The following is a 20,273-nucleotide window of genomic DNA, read 5'->3' on the forward strand; positions in this document are numbered from 1 at the left end:
GATCCTTGTCCCAAATGTGTCACCTTTCCTACCTCTGCTTCCATCATTGCATGGCCTGGTCTCTGACTTTGATTGACCTTCCCGACTCGCTCTTAGAAGGACACTTATTATTACATTGCGCACCACTGGGGTATTCCAGAATAATCTCCCCATTTGACGACTCTTAATTTAATCATATCTGCAAAATTCCTTTTGCCATATAAGTAATATATTCATAGGTTCCAAGAGTAGGATGTGGACTTTGGGAGGAGGGGGAATGCATTATTCTACCTGCCACAGTCTCCAAGTGTATTTTGTTGTTGCTAGTTTGTGGCGGTTTTTCCCCACCAAGAATTATACATAAAAATCATGAAATCATCAATTTACTGAAATCGGTACCACCAAGTAAGGATAATACCAACTTTATCAATGAAATAAAGTGAGTCAAAGCAACATTAATTTAGTATAATATAGATTACAAAAATGGAAGTGAAAACTATTTAACTGATATGTGAAATTTAAGCACTCTTGATTCCTAAGATTACCTAAAAAAGGGTACATGGTTTTTATTTTCCCCCACATACATTTTAAGTACCTATTTATCTTTTCTCTGCCTATTATCATTTCATAATTTTAAATGGAATTGTCCATCTTCTGCAAAGACTGAGATTTAAGAAGTCTAATGCTGTTAGAATGGAAAGAGAATAAGGGTTACAATCTTCTTTCTATGACCTTTTGTAATTTATAAGTCCAAATGGACTGAACAACACTGAATAATTAATTCATGCTGTGTTTAAACCCCTATCCATGCATGTTTTACACCCTAATTATTAAGAATTCCATCCTCGTGCAAATCTTTGATTCCCCAACCTAAATCAGGTTAATACAGACTCACATGCTCTAATTATGGTGATATCTTTCTCTTAACCTTGGCAGAAGCAGCATTATACTAGGTCAAAAAGTATCTTTGAGTTTCATTGAGAAATTAACCCATAAGGGAATTGTGCTCATGGTTGTAATGTTAATTAGTTTCACCATGAACATATTTTGCGGCTTATTTAACATTCAGATGCTCTCTGAATTTGAATAAAAAATATATGCCCTAATATGCTAAAACCAGTCAAATGAGATTTTTATTTAATGATTTTTTTCCTTGTGAATCAAGTAATCAGCACATTGTACATTTTGACTAATTAAGAAAAATTAACTGTCACCACACTCTAGTGAATCGTGCTGGTGGTGTTTCCCCAGTTATAAAGGTAGAGAAACTGGGGAATAACAGTTTTTTCACTAGATAGTGAAAAAAGAAGGAGGAGAGGCAACAAGCTCCTAGAAAGGAAACCGAAATAACTAATGCTTGAACATTTTCTGTCTAAAATCTCTGGACTAAAATGAAAAGGAAAGGGCAGATGGTTTGAATTAAGACAAACTAAAGCAAATAATTTTGTAAATATATGAGGTCTGACAATTCAGTTTGTGAACTCATCCGAGAAAAAGTGCTACATACATCATTGCTGAATATCACTATGGTCACCTTCGACGTAATCCCCTTGGGAAGCTATGCACCGATGCCAGCACCTAGTCCACCCTTCAAAGCAATTTTGGAACTCTTTTTCTGGAATGGCCATCAGAGCTGTCGTCATATTAATTACCCTTGATGTCCTGAATGTCACCAAAATGTATTCCTTTCAATATTTCCTTTATCTTTGGGTAAAGAAAGAAGTCATTGGGGGCCAGATCAGGGGAGTAGGGAGGGTGTTCCAACACAGTGATTTGTGTACTGGCTAAAAACTCCCTCACAGACAGTGCCCTGTGAGCTGGGGCCTTGTTGTGATGCAAGAGCCGTGAATTGTTGGCAAAAATTTCAGGTTGTCTAACTTTTTCATGCAGCCTTTTTAGGACTTCGAACTATAATAGTAAACTTGGTTAACTGTTTGTCCAGTTGGTACAAATTCATAATAAATAATCCCTCTGATATCAAGAAAGGTTAGCAACATTGTTGCAACAAGTTAGCAAACTTAATTGTCAGACCTTCATACATTCTGTATATATCGCACATTAATGTATAAATATAATTATCACACAGAACATGATGGGAGTGTCCTCTAGAAAAGGTAAGTGTTGTGCATCTGATCACTGCACCCAATAGTCTAATCCCATATTAGAAGAAAATTAAAAATACCTTATTCTCCCAAATGCTGGGAATTGTGTGTATATGCTCTCTTCCATCTTAACAGAAATGTAACTTTAAAGTAAATTTTCAGAATGAAGAAAATGGCTTTCTGAACAAGTATCAAAACCTTCACTGAATGTTTTAAAACTCTTTTTAGAGCTTTTGTATAAACTATACATAATTTACAAGAAAATCTTGAAAGTATGGAGCAATTTCTATTCTTGAATATAGTACACAAAAATAAGATTTGAATAAGAAATAAACAACTGACCTTCTAGAAAGTCTCATGACATTTGAGCATAAGGAATCAACACATTGTACATTTTGACTGATTAAGAAAAAAAAAACTGTCACCACAACAAAGTGAATTGTGCTGATGGTATTTCTCCAGTTATAAATGTAGAGAAACTGGGGAATAACAATAATATTTTCACAAACACTCTTCTTCCATTCTGTTTTGTTTTACTCTGTTTATATCACTCCCTAAAAAGGAAACACTTATGAAATTATTAATTTTCAATACACTTAGGCAATTAGTTTTAAATTATACGGTCACTAGCTCTGGATGTGGGATAAAATCACTTCATTTTATTTTACTTTTAAAATTTATTTTAATTATTTATTTATTTATTTATTTATTTATTTTTATTTATCTAAATGTAATTTATATAACATTGTATTAATTTTAGGAGTTCAACATAATAATTTTATATATGTATATATTGCATGATGTTCTAAATTAAAGCTATTTATAACATTGTGGATAAAGTATTGGACTAGGATTTTGTTTCTGTAGTGCTACTGAGTCAAAGGTTTTGAGTAAAATGTGTCAATTTTCAAAAATGCTTTTAATTTTTTAAAATGCATTTCTTGGGTACCTAATGTGTGGACAATTAAGTTCGTGAACTTTCCACCTTGTGCTTACATGGTGGAAAGTTTGCGAACCTAATTGTCTGAACTTTACATAGATACTATTTACAATTTCTAGATTATAGAGGATGATGTGTTGAATGCCTTTGTGGACATAGGAGTTGGTTCTGTGTTATTATTTATTTTAGGTGTATTCCTATATGCAAGATTGTTGAGTCAAAGCAAATTCATAATATATGTTCTGATACACATTGACACACTGCCTCCCAGAGAAATTTAACATCCCCATCAGTAGAGTATAAGAATGCCTATTCCTCTCCCTAAGTATTAAGATACATTTTATTCTTTGCCTATAAGAAAATAAAGTGCCATTTCAATGTTGTTTTAATTTTCATGTATTTGGTTGTAAGTTTGAAGATCTTTTCATATGCTTTTACTTGTGTTTCTGATATAAATTGTTTATATTTAAACCTAGACCATTTTTCTGTTGCTATGAACTTCTGCCTGTATTATTTAAAGATAATTTTTCTATTTTCCTGTTTGTCAAATGCATTTGAATATTAAACCTTTCTTATTTGTTTTTATTCAGATGTTTTGAATTTTACGTGGTCAAACTTAACAGTTCTTTATATTTTATGATTTGGAAGACATGATTAGAAATAGAATTTACAATCCAAGGGTATAAAAATACTCAATCATACTTTTTTTTTCCCTTCTATTTATCCCATTATCTCTCTTACTAATAAGATTTGATACAACCAGGATATATTTTGGTGAAAGAAGTGAGTAAAGCTTTTTCTTTGTTCTCTTTCAAATGATAACACTTGTACATTACTCCAATAACATAAGTATTCCAGATTTTCTCTATTGACTTTATCACCTTTATCATATCCAAAATCCCAATATAAACCTTTGGTCTATTTATTACCTCCCTATTTTGTCCATTGATTTGTCTGTTTCCTCTAAAATGCTGTTTAAATAAATATAAAATTTTTTGTCCTCTTATTTAGTTGCATTGATTAGCATTTCTAGAACAATATTCAATAACATTGGTAATAGTGTGTTCTTTTGTCTAGTTCCTCAAATGATTATTATGCCTCTAATGGTTAACCATTAATAGTCATTTGACATTAAAATATAAATTTACATGTACATACATAAACAAAAATATTTATAAATTTTCTAATACTTTTCTATAAGAGTTTTGAACTAAAAATAATATTTTGGAATGTTACTTCAGCATCTATCAAAGTAATCATAATTTTCTCTTTTGCTTTATTAATACCCTGAATTATATGGACACATTTTCTTCATAATACTTGACATGAACTCTATATATTTTTCATTTATGCTTATATTTGACTACTAAATTCTATTTTTCAAGATTTATTATTTTGCATCAATATTCAGAAATAATAATGGTTTTTCCTTCTCTCTGTATGTGTTATCTAAATGTCATTCAGAGTTATTCTGGATTCTTAAAAATAATTTCAAAGTGTTCCTCCTTGGGTTATAATTGAATCAATTTAAATAACACAAATATATTTTTCTTAATGATGTGAAAAAAATTTGTGAAATTTGATGGATTTGATTCTTTTTGGAGGATATATAATGATAGTTTTTGCTATAGTTCTTTTCTTTAGTTCTTCTTTGATTATCGATTTGTTTAAGATTTTATATTTTCTGGATTTAATTTTACATGAAGAAAAATTTCTAAATTTTAAAATTAATTTGATCCAGGTTTGCAGATACATTTAGTTTATAAATATTCCCAAATTATACTTTTTTTCTACTGTTTGGAAATCTTTACATATATTATTTTTATTATTTATTTTATTTTAACTCAAATTTTTTTTCAATTACATTGACATACAATATTAGTTTCATGTGTACAACACAGTGATTAGACATTTATATAACTTACAAAGTGATCCCCCCAATAAATCCAGTACCCATTTGACACCATACATAGTTATTATAATACTACTGACTATATTCCCCATGCTGTACTCTATATCCCCATGACTATTTTGTAACTATTAATTGTATCTCTTAATCCCCTCCTCCCCTTCATCTATGCTCTTCACCACTTCCCTCCCGCTTCCCAATCTGGTAGCCATCTAAATGCAATCTGTGCCTATGAACTTGTTTCTGTTTGGTTTGTTCATTTATCTTGTTCTCTAGATTCCACACATAAGTGAAATCACATGACATTTATCTTCCTCTGTCTGATTTTCTCCACTCAGCACAATACCTTCTAGGTCCATCCATGTTGTTGTAGATGGCAAAATTTCATTATTTTTTATGGCTAAATAACATTCTATCATATATATGTACGGCCTTCTCTTTATCCATTCATTCATTGATGGATATCAGGCTGCCTCCACATCTTGGCCATTGTAGACAATGCTGCAATGAACATGTGGATGCACATGTTCCTTTGAAGTACCATTTTGGGTTTCTTCGGATAAACACCAGGAAGTGGGATTAATGGGTCCTTCTTTGTCTCTTGTTATAGGCTTTGCTTTAAAGTCTATTTTGTCTGGTATAAGTATTGCTATGCCAGCTTTTTGTTTGTTTGTTTCCATTTTCATAAAATATGTTTCAGTCTGTGGGTGTCTTTCGACCTGAGTTGAGTCTCTTGTAGGCAGCATATGTAAGGGTTTTGTTTTCTTATCCATTCAGCCATCCTATGTCTTTTGATTGGAGCATTTAACCCATTAACATTAAAAGTAATTGTTGATAAATATGTAGTTATTGCCATTTTATTATTCATATATTTGATTTTTTTTTTTTTTTTCATCTTGAAAAAGTCCCTCTAACATTCCTTTTAATAGTGATTTGGTGTGATGTGATGAACTCCTTGACATTTTCCTTGTCTGAGAAGCTCTTTGTCTGTCCTTAGATTCTAAATAATAGTTTTGCTGGGTAAAGGAATCTTGGTTGTAGATCCTTGCTTTCATTATGTTGAATATTTCATGCCAATCTCTTCTGGCCTGCACAGTTTCTGTTGAGAAATCAGCTGACAGTCTTATGGGAACTCCCTTATAGGTAAATAACAGCTTTTTTCTTGCTGCTTTTAAGATTCTCTCTTTGTCTCTAACCCCTCGCATTTTAATTATGATGTGATGTGGTGTGGGTCTCTTTGTGTTTCTCTTGTTTCGGACTCTCTGCACTTCCTGGGCTTGTATGTCTATTTTCTTCATAAGGTTAGGAAAGTTTTGTCATTATTTCTTCAAATAGGTTTCCAATTCCTTGCTCTCTCTTTTCTCCTTCTAGTATACCTGTGATGTGAATGTTGGTATACCTGATATCCCAGAGGCCCCTTAAACTATCCTAATTTGTATGGATTCTTTTTTCTTTTTGCTATTCTGATTGGTTGTTTTCTGCTATCTTATATTCTAAATTGCTGATTTGATCCTCTGTTTTATCTAATTTTCTGTCAATTTCCTCTAATGTATTCTTCATTTCAGTTATTGTATTCTTTATTTCTGACTGATTCTTTTTTATGTTTTCTATCTCCATTTTCAAGTTTCCTATTTCTTTGTTGAAGTTCTCCCTGAGATAATTGAACATTCTTATAATCAGTGTTTTGAACAGTTTATTTGGTAGAGTACTTGTCTTCATTTTGCTTGGTTCTTTTTCTGGAGTTTTGTTCTATTCTTTCATTTGGGACATGTTTGTCTCCTTATTTTGGTTGTCCCGCTGTGTTTGTTTCTATGTATTAGGTAGAGCTGCTATGTCTTCCAGTCTTAGTATAGTGACCTTATGTAGTAGGTGTGCTGTGGGGCCCAGTGGTACAGTCTCCCTGGTCACCTGAGGTGGGTGCTGCAAGTGTGTCTTTTGTGTGAGCTGTGTGTGCCCTCCTGTTGTAGTTAAGCCTTGGTTGCTGTTTGCATGTCAGTGAGAGGGATTGACCTTCAGGCTGATTGTCCGTGAGGACTGGCCGTGACTGCAGTGGAGGAGATGTTGTGCAGGGGCTGACCTTATAGAGCAGGCTCTGCCTCAGCAGGACTCTGGTGCCTGCCCAGTCTGCCCTTTGGGTCTGTCTTTTGTAGTGATGGTTGGGTGGTGCTCTGTTGTGGTCTGAAACTGGTCCCCAGGTGTGTTCATTCTGGGGCCTCTTGTGGGGGAGGAGACTCTGTTGCAGGCCAAGGTCAGCCACAGTCTGTGTCCTGCCTGAGGCCACTTGGTATGAGCTACAAAGTGATCTGCAGATGGTTGCCACTGTGCTGAGCTTGGAGGTGCCTGGGAGAGGCTAAGCTGCTAATCAAGGCCTGCTGCCAGACTTGGGGCTGCTTAGTAAGAAGTATGAGGCATCCTAAGGCCAGACGCTGTTTGCTAGGGACTTGCAAATTTTTGAGAGAGTTTTCAGAAAGTCTACAGTATGAGCCAAGACGGGCTGTTTGTATAAAATAGCCACCAGAAGTGGCATGGATGGGAGAGGGCCTCAGGGAGTCAACAGGGCAGGTTGAATGGTGTTAGTCAGGTTAGTGGATACTTAGATATGGCAACTGCCCACCTCTGCAAGCTGAGTTGGGGGAAGGGCTCAACAAAGGAACAAAATGGCACCTGCTTAGACAGAGCTGCTCCTCCAGCCCTTGTTCTGAAGCCAGACAGTTCAGTTCCTCTCCATATGTCTCTGGTGCCTTTCCAGCTGCTGCCCTACTGCTGGAGTCCAGAGCGAGTGATTCCCTCAGAGAATAAGTCTGTGTGCTGGCCTTTTAAGAAGAACCCCTGTGACGGCAGCCACCCTCAGTCTTCATCACCCACAGTCTCCACTGGTTTTCATAGTCAGAAATTATGAGGACTTCCCCTCCCAATATTAGAACCCTCAACTGTGGAGTTTGGCATGGGGCTGGGATTCCTCATTCCTCCATAGCAAAGATACCCCTCCTGATTTTTAATATTCACACACGTGTGTGGGATTAGGCTGTTCCAAATCTCTGGCCCTCCTACCAGTCTTGAGGTGGCTTCTTCTGTATGTCCTTAGTTGTAGGACTTCTGTTCAGCTAGACTTCAGGAGATTCTCAATGATGGTGGTTTTGTAGTTTAGTTGTGATTTTGATGTGTTTGTGAAAGGAGGTGAGTACACAGTTACCTATTCCATCATCTTGACTGGAAATTCCCAAATTATACTTCAATGAGTTTTAATATCTAGGGTTATATGCAATTTATTTTCTGTGTTTTTAGTTTAGGTTAGTTTTTTTCTAAGTTTTAATATTTTGTTCTGTTTCTATGTTTTCTAATTGTTTTTCCTATTTTTGCTTTCATATTTTATATATGTATATATATATATATATATATATATGTATTTTTCTATTTAATCTTCAGAATATTCTATGAAGTAAATATATACATATATATGTATTTTTCTATTTAATCTTCAGAATATTCTATGAAGTATATATATATATATATATTTTTTTTTTTTTTTTTTTTTTTACTCTGCTTTAAAGATAGAGAAACTGAGGCATAGAGGCATTTAGGAAAATTGCATGCACTTTCATTAAAGGACATAGTCAGGATCCAAACTCATACGCTTTGTAGATGAGGGCCAACTTATTAACCATTGCATTATACTGCCTCTCCTACTTCATTAGCAAAGTAACTACTTGCCCAATCCATTGAGGAAGTTCCCCAGAAGTAGATATTTGAAATCTTTAAATGAAAATCATCATATCTTTTCTGTCTGACATTTCACTTAGCTTAATACCCTCTAGGTCCATCCATGTTGTCACAAATGGTAAAGCTTCATTTATTTTTTTTAATGACTGAGTAATATCTCATCATATATATATCTAGTACCCACCTGGCACTACATCTAGTTATTACAATATTATTGACTATATCCCCTATGCTGTACATTACATTCCGTGAATATTTTGTAATTGCCAATTTGTACTTCTTAATACCTTCACCTTTTTCATCCAGCCCCTAATCCCTCTCCCATCTGTCAACCATTAGTTTGCTCTCTGTATCTGCGTCTGTTTCTATTTTGCTTGTTCATTTATTTTGTTCTTTAGATTCCATATATAAGTAAAATCATTTTGTGTCAGGGGGATAACTTAGTAAATTATATAAATATTGAACCACTATGCTGTATACTTGAAACTAATATTGAAGCTCAACTGTAGTTGATAAATAAAAATAAATGAACAGACTGATACAAAGTAGCAAAACAAAGAAAATTATCATACATTTGCATTAAAGAGGATCTGGGTCTGCTTTTAAAAAGTCAATTCTACTATTTGAAACTATACCCACATAGGTTTATTCAGGGGGGAAAAGTATGGGTTCAGACATTAGGTAAAAATGTCATTCATGATAATCTTATTTGTTAGAGAATTTTAAGTACAAAATGAACATGTTCAAGGGGAAATAAATTATTTTACTTTTTAAAACACTAAGAAGAACTGTCCAGTATCAATGGTTGAATCCTTGAACTATTTTTTTTCATGTACCACAGACATGATAGCTAATCTTATAAATAAGAAAATGTTAATAGTCACTTGCTCATGTTTATAGATAGGAAGTGTGAGGTAAAGTTGCCTCCCTTCAAACTAAGATGTTTTAAAAAGCCAGAGCCAATATCACATCCAATTATGCCAGATGCTCTCTGCATTAGCAGTTTTTCATGAAAACTCTTGAGTCATGTTTAGTTTCCTATAGCTTCCATTAATCAGTTCACTGGGGATGTGAAATCATACTGCTGATTCCTCCAATACTCTGTTAAAGTTTTTTGTCATTTAAGGTCTAGATGTTTCTTCCTGTTATTTCCCTTCTACCTGTGAATTTTTTTTATTATCCTGAATTTACCCATCAATAATATAATATGCCATCATGTGTAAAACAGAAAAGCAAATAGTAACATACTTGAAAACTCTGGTGCTCTCTTCCCTTGTTGGCTGTTCTGCTTTTTCATTGACTGTTGAAAAATAAAGTGTGCTTGCTGGCCACACTGACCAACTATACTTTCGAAGATTATATGTTAGTATTCTAAATACTGTATTTAATTCCTTTCAGAGGGCACCCAATATCAAATAAAACCTCAATGAATGATATGAACTAATAACTAAAGACAAAAATACCACAAAATTTCAACTAACTTGTTCTAAAATATTGTCATAGAATTGTTTGGTCAATTTTCTGTTTTAGCTGAAGTTTGGAAAGACTTAAAGTGATTGTTTTTAAAGCTAAATTAGTTAACAGTTTTAAAACAGATAATAATGAGACCATGATGCACTTAGAAAGAAGATACACTTTAAAGTTTTTATGTGATTCTAAAAAGCCAACGATGCCAAAATATATAGGAAATTAAAGCAATAGAAATAGTTGAATAGTGAAAAACAACCAAACATGCTGTAATATAGCACTCTTTGCTAAAAACAAAGAGAAACTATTAATGAAAATTTAAGTTAATTATTTTTTTCTTTCCTTTGTAGAAGAAATCATTATTTGGCAACTAACTTTCAAAATGTATTGTATCAGTTGGAGATAAAAGGGTGATTAAACATGGACTCTGCCCTCAAGACCCTTTCCATCTAATGCTTAAGTTAGTCAAGAGGCGAAATACAAATACCTCGTAGTAAATTTTTTTAGGAAATTAAGTTTAAAAATCATGTTAATGGTAGTTTATAGAAACAGGAAACACAAATAGAGAGCAGATGGGATTAATTAGTTAGTTACAGCAAAACATGGAAAAGAGAAAAACAATATTATACAGCTCATCCATCACCAGTATCACTCCTATACATTTCAGTTCTCTTAAGTTATTTTCTGGATCTTCTTTATATGGATTCTTTGTTATTCTTTTTTCTCTCCAATGATTTATATCTGTATGCTAACCAGTTAACTATTTGATCAAGATTTCATGACCATAGTACAAAACTCTGTTGCAATAAACATTACAAAACCGCAACTATAAGATCTCTTCATTATGATAGAGGTTAGAGGACTCTATGTTTGGCAATTATTTTAAACCACTGTCAGGTGCTTCTTAAATCTAGTATCATATTCATCGATGACTAATATTTCCCAAACTCAGCTCTCTCAGTATGAGGTTATTTTGATATAGCAGAGAAAAAGAAAGGATAATCTTGTCTTTCATGTATAATAGGAGTACTGGTAGTAAAAACTGTCTGAAAAATGGTTAAGTAGCATTCTCACGGGTCTATGATTGCTTGTCAGTATTTATCACACATATTAAAGTGAATGTCATTAAAGCAAATAGCTTTTGTAGTTAAAAACCAGCAAATGCAAAATGATTCTGTCAATCTTGCTGTTGGTTCACACCTAACTAACTATAAGTTGAATATTTTGAAATCCGTAGACTGTCTACACCTGCCATTCAGTGCTGAGATTAAATATCCAAATAAACAAAAATGAGCTGATCAACTTTCATCCTCTTTTATTTTTCCAAACTTGAATTTCCCGTCACTGAGCCCATATCACAAGTATAGCACTGAAAGTAATAATAGAGGGAAATCAATTAAATTACTGCATTTTTATCACAAAATTTTTTCTGACATTAAGAACTAAAATAATGTGGATTGAGCCATTTGTAATTGATAGCCATGCTGTGAAATTGCAATGCAGTCATGATAATTATCCTCATTATTTTTTTAACATATATCGAGATAAATATAGCATTTCTTTTCCCTTTTAATGGCATGAAATATAATAAGAAGACAAGAAGAGGCATGTTTGTTTTACAGTGTTATGGTGATGATAAAGGAAAGGTATAATGTTAATGATGCACAAACAGCAATGCTGTAAGCGACACTGATTACATAATCATTCTATACAAACTGTATACACACAGTTAAAATAAAGCAAGATGCATTTTATTCCCAGAGCTGTAACTGCTGACAACAGCTATCATTAAGAACAAAAATATAATGTAATAAGGGGTGGACATGATTTTTGTCTCAATGACTTGCTTCTTGTCTCAACTATACCAATTGTCAAATAGCGTTTCAGACAAATGCAAAATGTAATCAATTTATTATTGTTAGAATATAGACTAAGCGATTACAGAGCCATTGGAGTCCATCTTAATCCACCTCCTTAATGAATTAGCTTCATTAGATTTGCAATTCCCCCAAGTTGATTTAAGTTAAATTTAACATATGGTATGAATTGCTTCTTCCTATTAATGATGAAGTTCTTGCTCCCTTTCTTTTTCTTAAAGATTAAACATTGACAATTTGGAGACAAAATTACTAAGACCATGTCTACTTCTGTCTGAAATCTTAACCCAGCTTCTGCCTGAATTTTATTGACCTGCTTTTTACCTCAGTGCAACATGTATGTGGGAAGTTAAAATCCCCACAGAATGGTGTGAGTGATACTATTTCTTTTGAGTTTGAATCAGAGTTAGTGACTCAGAGGCTGATTGGATTGGGTACAAATGCTGGGTCACTTCCCAATGATAAGATAAAGTTTTACATCCATATCACACGTTTTCTGGACACCATTCAGTTGGAAAAAGGTCAAAGTTCAAGGAAGCATTTTGTACTCTTCCTCTGGCAGAAGGTTTTGACCACTGAGGCAGAGGAAAACAGGTGCCGAACGGCCTCCTCATCTGCTTTGTATTGTGCTCATTTGGGAACAAAGACTCTTTTCTGTCTAACTGTGCTTAATCATGACAAAGTAAAGAGGCCCACTGTATGAAGCCAGAGGAATAGACAACTTCAGAGAATAACAGCAGAGTTTCCTTCTGAGAAAGCAGCGAGCTACTCTCTGAGAAAACAGCTCAAATGTGGAGGGCTAGAGTCAATGGAGAGCCACTAGGGACACTTCACGGGTCAGGGTTTCTGCCACTGTGGGTCCACCACTAGCCCAGGAGAGCCACAAGCTATCAGTCACACGGGTGAGAAATTCAGTGTGGGAGGGGAGGTTCTGCTCATTCTGGTGGGACTTTTTCAAGGCACGGTCAGTAGAATGCATCAGAGAATAGAGTACCATGCCATGTACTTGGAACAGGGACTGGAACCAAAAGAAAACCACAGGAGATAAATGGCTGGCAGTACCACAACTTTGTCAAATCCAGAGCAAGAACTGCAGGTGTGAAGGCTCCCTGCATCGACAAGCTGAGTTTCCTCCTCGGTTCAATTGCAGATCACTGACCTGGGAAAGACACTCAAGTTTCCCACCCCTGGCAGTTAAGATAGGAGACAGGTCTAACAACATTTATTTTTTCATTGAAGAGTGACAACCGGAATCCATTCAAATGGGGTTTTGTTAAGTACCAAGCATAGACAAAATGTTCTTTGTTCAAATATAAACAAAGACAAACAGACATATGCAAAGAAATGATTATGTAACATAAAATTAAAATAGCCTGCCACTTAAGAAGCTGAAAAGGGAATATTTATTAAGAAAATATTATAGGAAACAGAAGTAGTTTTAGAAAGGTATGCTGCTTTCTTAATTAAAATATGCCTTTGTGAGGTTAAAAGAAATAAAAGGATATTTAAATATAGCCAATTGATGGGAAAAGCCTCGCTGTGGTACAGAAAGAATGCAAAGTGACTAATACTATATTATCACAATGTGAGATCTGCAGTCAAAGCAGGCAAAAAGTAGAACCGACACTTCAGGAAACTAAATCCTGATGTGGATGGTAAATTTAAGAGCTTTTCCAGAACACAAAGGAAGGACAAAAGACAAAAACGATGACGGGAAACAATGGTTTAGAATAGAATTTGGACATCCGAGAGAGATCATTGGAATTCCTAATGAATGAGTCTGAACAAATATAACAGAAACAAAAATTAAATTCCAAATTAAACAAATATTTCATGAGATTAAAACAAATGAACAAATAAGTAACCATGGATGTGCAGATTACCAGTCTTACTGAGTGCCAGACAAAATTGATGAAAGGAGCCTAGAAATGCATTGAGCCTTGGTGAATAAGACCATCAGACTAAAGCAGATCTCTTAGAGAGACTGGAAAGTGAAAAGGTAAGGTCCAAAGACAGACATTGGAGTGCTCCAAATCTTAGAGTGAGAATCAGAGAAGCAAACAAAGATAACTGATAAGGAACAGTTGGTTAAGTAGGAAGAAATGCAAGACTTTATTGGAACAAATGGGAACAGAGGGGATGTTTCAAGGAGGGAGTGATAGACTATGCCACAGGCTGCTAAAAATAATTTTTTAAACATCAATGAAATATAAAAGGCTTCATTGGATATGATAACATAAAAATAATGATAGCACAAATGTGTAGAATGATTTCCATGATTCAAGTGCAATTCCAATGCTTTTACATATATGAATTCCATTAAAACCCACAGCAAGCTGAGGAGTCACATATCCTCTTATTATTTCTATTTTAAAGATCAAAAACTAAGGCAAAGGAAGTTAAATAGCTTATTCAAGGGGGCACAGCTAATTAGCAGTAGGGCTAGGATTCAAACCCAGTTTGGCTCCAGAATTTATGTTCTTAATTTCTTATTATGGACATATCTGGTGGTCTTTTAAAGCTTAGTTAAATGCTTAGTAAAAATCCTCAATCATCTACACTAAAATGTGAATAATCATTATCTGGAATTGTTCAATTATAAGTGTTTCTTGTTCATATATGCTTACTTGAATTCTTTATTTTTGTACAGAAAATGTGTGATACTTATATAATTATTCCATTTTTAAAGAAATCCTTCTAATTAATTTTAGGAAGAGAATTGGACATGATAAAGGTAGCACACGTGTATTAGCTATCTACTATTACATAATAAATTATCTCTAAACTTAGAGGCTTCCAAACAAATATCTCACTGTTTCTCTAGGTTAGGACGTCTTGAGCAGTTTATGTGGGTGGTTCTGGTTCAGAGTTTCTCAAGAAGTTGCAGTCAAGATGTCAGTCAGCTTGAGTAGCAGTCATCCAATGGCCTGACTGGCGCCATGATATCCATTTCCAAGATGGCTCACTCACATGGCTATTGGTAGGAGGCCTCATTTCCTCCCCATATGGGCTACTCCAGAGGGCTGCTTGAGCATCCTCTTGACATGGCAGCTGACTTCTTCTAAAGCAAGTGATCCAAGAATTAGAACAAGAAGAAATTGCAATGCCTTTATAACCCAGTGTCAGAAGTTACATATGGTTACTTCACCTACATTTTATTCATCAGAAGAGAGTAACCAAGTCTAGCCAACTGAGAAATTAGGCACCACCTTTAAAAGGGAGGAGTGACAATTAATTTACAGACGTTTTAAAGCCACCATGATACTTAAAGAAAAATAAGAACAAAAGGAGGTGAAGGTGGAACATAAGGCTGTGAAGGCAAAGAAGGAAGGAAGGAAGGAGAAGAAAGCCCAGAGGACCTGTGATTTATCTGTTTAGAATTTGAGACTACTACATTTCATTCATTCAACACTATATTTTTATCAATTCAAATCTTAAAAGTAAATTCATTGCTAGAAGTGCATGTGTGTTTTAATCATTTTTATTACTAACACTTTAAGTGACTCAACTTGAGTAGAACACTTAAAGTGGTTGCTGTAGATCAACACTTTATTCCTATGAAAAGTCTTTCATGTATGTCACTGGTTAACACAGAGGAGATGTGAGTATAATTACATTTCATTTAATGCTAAATACCTATGGCTACTGGGTAGCCCTTTCCACTTCCCTAAACCTTAATTTTCTTTTTTTGCATGCCATTGGACTAAATAGATTTTGAGTTTCTGTTTAGTTCTGAGAGTTCTGATTCTAAGGTAAATTTCAAACCAGATTAAGCCAGATTAGCCAGATTTTAGTAATGAATATAACTTTAGCATTACTCTGATGCAAGTGAAAATGACATTTTATGTCAACTAGAAACGCAAATAAAATCTTAAGAATTTTGCTGTGAACTATGATGCCTTAATGATTTGATCATGATATATGACCCTATGTATTCAATCCCCAAATGGAATCAATAGAAGACAATGCTGACCCAATAAAACACAATTTTATTTGCTGGTAATCCAGCAAATGCTTTCATAGACCTAGAATAGAAGCTTTTACAACAAAGCCACATATTGTGCCAAAGTAATGGATAATTATAACATTTTATTCTAAATTTGTGGCTTGATTGCGTCTTCATTTTGAAACATTTTACTTTACCCTATATTTTTGATTGTTATAATTAAAATAACTTGATTGACTTGAATAATTTGATTTACCACTGGCTTACTTGATCGATACAAATGCTTCCACTATTTCAATGTGTTGGTGACAATCATAAACTCTTAAGACATCAGGTTCTGTCACTTTGTATTATTTTGCTGTCTTACAAGAATGGCCTCTTCCCATTTTCCTCTGACACTGTGTCACAAGAGGTCATTTTGATGTGTTTCATTTCTGAACAAAAACTGTAAGATTCGTTTTGAGAATTTTGAATTTCTATTTTTGTTCTCCACACGTGATATCAAGCATTTTTCCATGTATTCTGTCATATCTTATGTAGAAAGAAGAAAGAAGGGAGGAGACAGAGAGTGAAAGAGAGAGAGAGAGAGAGAGAGAGAGAGAGAGAGAGAGAGAGAGAGACAGGTTTTCCCTTGAGCACTGTCATTCTGAATTGCAATTGTGCCAATTTATTAACACAGTCAGCAACAGGCTTCTTAATTAAGATACCAGTATTGTCACTAATAATCTTCACTGTTCACTTCAAATTAAGCATCTCTCTCTCTTTCTCCACAAGGTTTAAATTTTCTTTAGTGAGGCATTGCAGCCATAGTGCTTATATAAGCTTAAAAAGCCAAGGGCTCACCAAAAAGGCTTCCAGTTTACAGTTTTATGCTACAGAAGAAACTATTAGCATCAATTTATAGAAAATGTCGGTTCTTAAAGGTGACTTCTTTTTCCTGCAGTTATGTTTCAATTAAGTATAAACCAATATTCCTGACATTTGCCATCATTTTTCTTTCCCTAATGCTTGTTTGGAGTGACACTTTGTTTTGATTTGTCATTTTATTGTTTATAGTAGAATCAAACTCCCCACCCTCTCCTTATACTAACTCTCTAATTCATGGCAGGTTGAAGTTGCTGTGGGTTGTAACTTGAAAGCATTAACCTCATGTTGTTCCTGGCCCTTCTCTCCTCATGCTTGGCCTGTTACAGGCCATCTCTCCAAACTCTTCCCCAGAGAGGCCATTGGAAGACAGAGAGTGAGAAAGAAATCTGACGTCTGTTGATTAAATGATAAACCAAGGTTCTGTCATTCTGTCTCCTACAATTACTTTGATGCAATCGAATTTATGCATATTTTTATCACAAGTCTCTAGCTCTGACTACTCCAAATCTTGTGCTAGAAGTTCAGTACAAGATACAAAATATGTGTCTTTTCACACTAACCCCAGCTGGGCTCTTGCTATGCCAGATCTTACCTAACTACAGTTTTATCCTTACTTAGAACATGACTCTAGACTCAGTATCTTATTGTTGTTGTTGTTTTGTTTTTTTTTTTATGTTTTTAGCTATTAACTTTGAGTAAAGACAGACCACATGATTCTGAGAAGATCATTATTGAAGCCTCATTAACAAGTGGAGTATTTCAAACAGGTTGTAGTATGAGATTCTTTATGGGCAAGAGAGATATAATTTCTGAGCCGAGGATCTGGAGAAGCCGAAAATCTGAGATATCGATCCTTGGAGCATGAAAAAGGACAGAACACTGTTAGAACAAACAGGCCATCCAGAACATGTCTGGTTTTGCAGAGCCTGAACACTGATGTTACTGTCAAGAGAGGACATAGAGATTATGTAAAAAACCTTTCTTTAATGTTTTTGGTTTCCCTGAAGGTCTCAGGAGACTTGGAGATAAAAAAGGAAGCCCATTTTTAAATGGAAGACGCAAATGCTCGGTGTTGATTATTAGCCACCGGTGTGAATGATAGATAATATATTTATTCTGCTTTTCACTATGTCTTGTAAAATGATTCAACTCTGTTTCTGAATTTATAATTGCCTGAGTGTTAATGGTATTGCCCATGAAGGGTTATGCTACTGCCCAAGCTACAAAGCTGGTTAAAGATTGAGCCCAAATTAAGAAGATGCCTACCAGTAGCGATGTGAGACATGGAGCCTTTCATTTGTGATTACAAAATACGGTGAATGCTGATGCTGAGTGCCAGAAAAACAGGGATCTTCAATACAGGAAATGGTGCATCGAACCTTAGTAACAGTGTGTGACAAGTTTCAACTTGTTCAGTGCAGTCATTCGGGTGTGAGCTACGGTTAAGAGAAAGTGTGTTTCAAAGTGTGCTGTAAATCATCCTCTATCATGACAAAGCCTCTTGTCACACATCACTTCTGGTACAGCAATTTCTGTCAAATAAAAACATTATGGTGTGTCCTCATCCACCTTTTTCACTGGATGTGGCATGGTGTGACTTCTGGCTCTTCCCCAAAGTCAGAATGATTCAGGACATCGAGGCAGCCATGACAGCACAACTAAAGACACTCATGAAGGAGGACTTTCCAGAACTGCTTCTGAAAGTGCCAAGAATGATGGGATAAATGTGTTGAAAGTGTGTGTGGGGGGGGGTATTTTAAGGGGGATTAATGACAATGTGTCTTTTACTGTAATAATTTTTTAAAATTTAAACATTCACCATATTGTTTGATATATATACACATATGTACGTATATATGTATATTTGTATATCTATATATATATCTATATATATCTATATCTATCTATCTATCTATCTATCTATCTATCTATCTATCTATCTATATATATACATACATATCTTAACATCTACCCTGTACCCCCTCTAATAAAACCTTCTAATGGGCTTCATGTTATCAACTCCAATAGTTCCTTTTATCTTTCTTGAATTCTGAAGAATATTCAACACAGTTGATACTGTTCCCCTTCTCCGGGTTTTGGAACACTAACTTAAGACATTACTGCTAGCGGTTTTCTCTGTCTATAATGACTTACCCAGGTCTTCTCATCCTTGGCTCTGTCTTGTCATTCAGCTATCAGCTTGAATGTCACTTATCTGAGGTGTTTCCTAATCACTCATTCCACACAATAATCAATCATCATATTTTAACACTTATCATCATCCAATAATTTCCTCGTTTACTCAGTTTTTAGCTTATTATCTTTCTTCATTAAAATATAAGGTTCATGAAATAAAGAAAATCACTTTTTTTATTCAATACTATTGTCAAATCCCAGAATAATGCCTGGCATAGAATGAGTGCTCAATAAATATTAGTTGAATTAGTGAACAGATGAAAGTCAAGATTCTTGCACCCAGGAAAGTCAAAACTAAGTGAATAGAAATGTTAACTTTTGTATGGATATGTCATACACTAAACTTACGCTTATTTTAAATGTGCCACTGTGAAAATCTACCACCACCAGATAATAAAAATAATTGTGCCCAAATATTTACAGTTAGAGTTAGAAAATAATGGATAAGAATTTCTTTCTATTGGAGAGTGAAGCAATGTGATCCTTTTTCTAAAGGCTAACTCCCAAAGTCATCATTGTGTCTAAGATACATAAAATTTTTAAATACATTTAAATCTATATTAGTTTCCTATTATTGTTGCAACAAATTATTACAACCTTGATAGCTAAAAACAACCTAAATTAATTATTTTATAGTTCTGGTGGCGAGAAGTCCAAAATGGGTCTCACTGAGCTAAAATCAAGGGGTTGGCAAGGCTGGGTTCTTTCCTGGAGGCTCAAGGGGAGAATTTCATCCTTGCTCCTCCCAGTTTCTAGAGACCACCTATATTCCTTAGCTCATAGCCCCTTTTCCTCTATCTTAAAAGCCAGTAACATTGGGCCAAGTCCTTTTCTCAGTTCCATCTCACTGGTTCTCTCTCTTCTGCCTCCCTTATTCCACTTACAAAGACCTTTGTAATTACATTGGGCCTTTTTTCAAGGTCAGCTGATTATAGCAAACTTAATTCTATTTGCAATATCAATTCTCCTTTGCTGTGTGATCTAACATACTTACAGGTTCTGGGAGTTAGGACATGGACATCTTGGGAAGGATATCATTCTGCCTATATTTCACCTTCTCACGTTAAAGATTAATGTCCATCCCACATGTAAGATACATTCATCCACAAAAGTCTCAATTCATTACAGCATTGGTTCAAGTCCAAAAATCTTATCTAAATTTCATCAACTCAAAAGCCCCCGATCTCATCAGCTAAATCATCTAAATTAGGTCTGATAAGGCTCTGGTTATGATCCATTTGAGAAAGAGTTCCTCTCCATCTGTGAACCT

General features: G+C 34.7%; 1 long non-coding RNA gene across 1 annotated transcript in view; it reads right to left on the reverse strand.

Annotated features, from left to right (window-relative positions):
• Positions 1-10,773: 10,773 nt before the first annotated feature.
• LOC109456546 (uncharacterized) overlaps positions 10,774-20,273 on the reverse strand; it is a 32,967-nt gene continuing 23,467 nt past the window's right edge. Inside the window, exon 3 of the long non-coding RNA XR_002138889.3 lies at positions 10,774-15,055. This is a non-coding gene — a long non-coding RNA (uncharacterized LOC109456546). The remainder of the gene's footprint in view (positions 15,056-20,273) is intronic.

This window comes from Rhinolophus sinicus, chromosome 17 (genome assembly GCF_057876585.1).
Source record: "Rhinolophus sinicus isolate RSI-liver-muscle chromosome 17, RSI-T2T, whole genome shotgun sequence".
In the NCBI taxonomy this organism is placed as follows: domain Eukaryota; kingdom Metazoa; phylum Chordata; class Mammalia; order Chiroptera; family Rhinolophidae; genus Rhinolophus; species Rhinolophus sinicus.